This window comes from Eurytemora carolleeae, unplaced genomic scaffold, assembly GCF_000591075.1.
Source record: "Eurytemora carolleeae unplaced genomic scaffold, Eaff_2.0 scaffold435, whole genome shotgun sequence".
Taxonomy (NCBI): Eukaryota; Metazoa; Arthropoda; class Copepoda; order Calanoida; family Temoridae; genus Eurytemora; species Eurytemora carolleeae.
This window is the reverse complement of record NW_019396475.1, coordinates 245,144-251,143: the sequence shown is the minus strand read 5'-3', so window position 1 is coordinate 251,143 and position 6,000 is coordinate 245,144. Positions and strand designations below refer to the sequence as shown.

The following is a 6,000-nucleotide window of genomic DNA, read 5'->3' as shown; positions in this document are numbered from 1 at the left end:
ATTGCCAGGTGTACTGTACACTCATGTTAAAATAAATGAATTTATGCATTTTTCTAATTATTTAAATCCTTAAATCTCGTTTTATTCTCTCTGAGATTAAATTGAATTAAAATGATTATAAAGTTGAAAATAGTCTAACAGCTTTAGTGTTGTTTTGAAAGTTGATTAAATTCCTTTAAAATAAAACTTTGAGAATTTTTAACAATTTAATTATGAAATTGCAAAGAAAAAATAATTTTTTTTTTAAAAATAGAAAAAAAATCATTAGCAAAGAAACTGATTTCTCGCCTCATCACTCTAATATTTCAATCCCTATATCTTTGCAACCTGATGTCGTAGACCTTTGATTTTTCAATCTTTTACCACTGAACTTATAAAATTCGTCGTTTGAAATATCAAGGGTCTACGATATTACGATATCAGGTTACCAAGAAATAAGCAATAGAAAATTAGGGTTTGAGAGTATTGAAGGGGAAAATTGAAAGGGGCTATAGGCTAAAATCTAAGTGAATTCGATATCGATTGCTACTAATTTTACTTTTATCTGTTGCGTGCAGCGTAAACAAGGAGAAAAGATTGAAAAAAACATCTTATACCCAAGATCGAAGGACCCATATAATTCCACGAAGTTGCATTATTCCACTCAGATCGTATTTAATTTAATATCAGTCATACCCCAATTCAGTTTACGCGAAAGAAAGAAAGAAGCCGCCAATCATTCCGATTTCATACATTTTGCAGATTCCGCCAAATTATTATCGGCGAATATTTTTATTAATTCCTTATTGTATAGATTGATAAAACCGACCTATTTGATCACCTGGGGATATAAATGAAGAAAACTCAGTGTGCAAGTTCTTAAAATTTAAATTTATGATAAATTTTTTAAGGGTACACCAAAATTATGATATTTTGAATAAATTTTTGAGAGGATTAATAAATATAGTATAACAGAATTTGTTTTGAAATAATATTCAAAATACCCACCGAAAATTAAATATTTTTTTCTAACCCTGCAAGCATTAGATTATTTAATATATGTATATTGTATATTGTATATGTATGCGCATATGTATGTATAGCTCAGAAGACAATAGATATAATAATTTAACAGCATGATTTAAGCTATATAGATACAAATATATTATATATCTTAAACCTATCATCACCATAGTTTCAGAAGAAGTAAATATTTCCATTTACTGTTATAGCGCCGATATAAGAATCTATCTCTAATTGGATTATGAGCTAGATAGAAAAATAGACGTTACCGCCATGCAATTTCTATTGGTTCAGACTAGACACCAAACACATGACTAAACCCTGATTGGATCAGGCTTGGATTGTTTGTTGGTATCCTTAAACATCAAAACGGCTGAACCAAACTGAAAAAAAATAAAAATTTATTACTCTCATAACGGTATAAAAAAGAGTTCTTAATGGTCAGAATTATAGAAATCTGGCTGCAGTTTAAAAATGTTTAAAAAAGTTTAAAATTCAATGTATAAAATATTTGAAAATTCGGCGATAAAAACAAAAATTTCCGTCTATTATCAAACATACGAAAGGCTTGCCGAAAAATAAGCAATAAAAAGGTTGAATTAGTACAAGTAAACTGGGTGTGAAGCCCCCCTGTAAATGTAGTTTATATATGAAAGGTAATTAAAGTAAACTGGGTGTGAAGTCCCCCCTGTAAATGTAGTTTATATATAAATATTGAAAGGTAATTAAAGGCTCTCTTCATTTAAGCAGCAGTGTTGGTTTTACCAATAAACCTTTAAACCAATATTTTACTTTTTACGCTAAACATTATCAATTTTATACTTTAATCAGCTGCAGGGGGTAATATGGAAATATATTGAAATATTGGAATATATTGAGATATTGGAATATTTGGAGATTGGATATATTGAGATATTGGAAAATATTGAAAATATTGGAATATGTTGAAAATATTGGAATATAATGAAAATATTGGAATATATCGAAAATTTTGGAATATATTGAAAATACTTGAATATATTGAAAATACTTGAATATATTGAAAATATTTGAATATATTGAAAATATTGGAATAAATTGAGATATTGGAATATATTTAGATATTGGAATTGAATATAAATTGGAATATTGAAAATGTTAGAACAAGTTAAGATATTGGATTATATTGGGAAATATATAGAAATATAAATTTACCTAGAATTATTACATTGAACTAAAAACACATTTACTAAAAATGAATTGAACTTGAAAGGATTGATTGTTTCTGAACTGACTTATATATTTATTTACCTTTTTACTACAACTATAATATATCTTAATGATAAATATCTATATAGAGTAGCATTTATTCTTTCCAATATGGATTCTTTTTTTAAATAAAAATTGTTTTTTTTTGTTTAATTTCGTTAACATTCAAGTAAAGACAGACGATATACTTTTGTGTTTTTGTATTCATGTTTTCATAATTTAATTTCTATATAATGAAGCTCTTTGCTCATTTACATATATTTGATTTGTATATACAAACCGCTGGACCAAATTGAGTGACATTTATTGTGGGAAACCCATCACGTGGATTTAAAGGTTCTGCCAATACTCCCGATAACTGTGACTTTCGATCACAATTTGACCCATTAAACATAATTTTTTAGCCATTATTCTTAAATACTTTTTAGTCGGCATATACATTTTGAGTGAAAAGTATAGAACACCAAATCCGTAAATTAAAAGATTGGTGCCTCATAGACCAAAACACGTTTAATTTCAAATAGATGAAACCGAATGCTTCTCACTCTGGTTAATCCGGGGTGCCATGTGTACCCTGAAGTTAACATAGGCTAAAAAGTAGATTTGTATTTCATGTAATTTTTTTTTTCAAAATTAGATTTTTTTTCATGGGTTCATGAGCTAGTATCTAATAAATCTGGAAAATATAATGAACACTGTGAACTAAATACTGACAAGTCTGGTTTATTTTGATATGTACCATGTAACCGACTTATCGGCAGCTAGCTAGTAGAGAGCTAGTTGTACAGTATACGAACAGACTTATAGCCGGCAAATCGGGACAGTACACCAACTGAATCATCATCTCCTTCTAATGAGATTAATATTTAAATTATTGACTATCTCACGCAGAAATCGATAAAGATGTTGCCAATATCTTCTTTTAAAAACTAAAGCTAGAAACCAGCGATTTACAGTTTTCAAATGTATTGTATAAGTAGATTTTGGTGGGGAAAACCCAAAGGCAAAAGCGTAGCGACGCGCGCGACAAAGTTGACCGGGTCTTGATAGTTTTATAGTTATTAGGATCTCTGTATAAACGTCCTTTCTTGAATATAAATATTAAAAATCAGTTCTTCTTAGGATGAGCTTCTATACACCCAATGCAAGGAAAGGTAATTGCGGTCGTGTATACCCTGCGTACACATGAAACCAGTTCTCTTTGGGGGGAATTTGTAAACAAGATTAGATCCATCAGTGTTCGTTTAGTATCTATATGCATGAGGAGGTTAAAAGCATTAAATTTTGATAATTTTGATAATTCACATAATAGTTTCCCAAGACCAGAATATTTCATTGATTTTTTATGTGAAAGATGGATCCCATGTCAGGCTTTGACATCCGTCTTGTGTTTACATTACCGCCCAGAGACAGTACACTGCAGTACAAAAGATGTGTACACTTCTGAAATAACTTTCCTTGCATTACATCCTTGTATACACCTATGTATATAAAGTTGTACTCTCTGTTTGTCTGTAAGTCTGTTTGTTTGCTTGTACGATCATAACTCAGTAACCCCTGGACCAATTTGCCTCAATTTTTTATTGGGGAACTCGAGAGAGCCGGCCATAGAATGGTCTTGTTTGATTTTGATATTGTGAAGTGGGTCGACTATTATTTCGAAAATTTAGTTATCCGGTAAAATCGACCAAGTTGGGTAAACGGCGGGAGTAATTATGGGTAACCTTGGTTCCCAAGCTATTCCTTGTCAAGCTCCTGTACATTTATTTTGTGGGTAACCCTGTTCAGTGTTCACTCTCCGTACTGTGTAAAGATACGTCCGTCCTGTTCCCGCAGTATCCCGAAGAAATTACTTCTCTCAACCTCTCTCCGATCCTCTCAATCCGATCTCTCTCTCTGCTATCTCGCTCTCTCTCTGTATCGGTATGAGAATTCAGAAGAGAACTCTCCTCACTCCTCAGTAGTTTACCAGAGATCTCAAGGTTCGGTTAAACACACGCTCCGTGTATGTACTTTTCTCAAATCTATGATACTCACAATTTAAAAAAAAGTTGTTTTGTTAACCCCCTAACCATATTCAGTTAAAAAACTGTACAAATGACTTTTCTTTACTCAAAGTGTGAATTATAAGAATTGTACAGTTAGAACCGTAAATGTGAAATGGTAATGAAAAGATAAATTGTGAAAGTGTGAAAAATTTTTGAGTATTGAATTTAAGTGATGACGTAAACTCTAGTTTTTTGGCAAGAAAAGGTAAATAATTGAAATTTTATATTTTCTAACATTATCTTCCCCTTCTACCCCCCTCCCTCCCCTAATTCTCTATACCATCCCCCCCTTCTCCTGCCTTCCCATGCTCTAGACCATCTCCCCCCTTCTCATGCGTTCCCATTCTCAAGACCGTCTCCTCCCCGTTCTCATCTGCCCCATGCGTAGTTGACATAAATGGTTCAAAAAATTTTAACATTGTTAAGAATTTAATTTTCTATAATTATTCTCTCAAATTATTGTAAAGGTTAGTTTATTGAACACTTCGTTATAGTGTTTTCTAAAAAAAACAGCTAGTTGTTGATGCTATAGAGGCTAGAGCCTCAATTTTAAACCGATTAATGTGTTTATTACATAAAAATACATAATCAATATTTCCGATCCAATGGTTTAAGTAAAACCTTTCATCTTATCAAAAGCAAAATTTAATTTAAAATAATTTTGGAAAATCTACAAAAGTGTTTTAGTTTTTTACAGATTTTATGGCATAGCCTGAGCTTTAAAATGGTTTTCGTTGTTTAGACATTTTAAATATATATCTAAATCTATATATAAATTTGGCTTGTCTGTTTGTTTGTTTGTTTGTTTGTTTGTATCCAATAAACGTCAAAACGGCTAAACCGATCGGGCCCAAATTTTTTGTGGGACATCACGTGACCACAGGGAAGGTTTATGAATGATAAAAATTTAAAAAAATGTGTTTTAAAAATCCGCAAAATTTTTTCTTTTTCTTCTTTGTTTTTAAATGTAAACAAAAAGAACATGTTCACAATTTAAATAGAAGATGGGCGCGAAGCGCCCTAAAAGCCTAGAAAGAAGGGCGCGAAGCGCCTTGAATTTCTAGTATTTTCAAACTTCTCATGCAAACAAAGTAAATTTTTGATTTTTAAAACTTTAAAAGGACTGTTAACGTAATTTCAAGTGACCCTAAATGAACGCGAGAAATGTTTACTCTGCATGTGTTTATTTCTAAAAAAGTGTTTAAATTGCAAATAAATGAAATGTAAGCTAGCTTACAGGATAACTTTACATATTATCTTCTCAAAAATTATCAAATAGTCTATGGCCAATGCGGTTTTCAAACATTTAAATGAAAATATTCATTTGCTGTTACTTTAAATTCTGGAAACTAAATATTTGTTAAATATGAAACAGTTTGCAAACAAAGCTTTTAAAAATAAAAAATAAGGATAAGTCCGTCATCCTTGATCTGTTAATGGTTTAAGGGTTCTGTTGTAATTTGGAAACACCAGTCTACAGGTGGAGGGTCATTTGTAAATAAGCCTACAGTCCCATTAAACGTAATTACGTCTAAATAGTCCCTTTAAACTTAATAACGTCTATACAGTCCCTTTAAACGTAATTACGTCTATAAAGTCCCTTCAAACTTAACTATGTCTATAGTCCCTTTAAACGTAATTACGTCTATACAGTCCCTTCACATGTAACTATGTCTATAGTCCCTTTAAACGTAATAAAGTC

General features: G+C 31.1%; 1 protein-coding gene across 2 annotated transcripts in view; it reads left to right on the top strand.

The window, feature by feature from the left end:
- The first annotated feature begins 4,090 nt into the window (after positions 1-4,090).
- Positions 4,091-6,000, top strand: part of LOC111703956 (latrophilin Cirl) — a 41,571-nt gene continuing 39,661 nt past the window's right edge. For both annotated transcript variants that reach the window (XM_023476055.1, XM_023476054.1), the window contains exon 1: positions 4,091-4,503. The gene's annotated coding sequence lies outside the window, so the exon portion shown is untranslated. The remainder of the gene's footprint in view (positions 4,504-6,000) is intronic.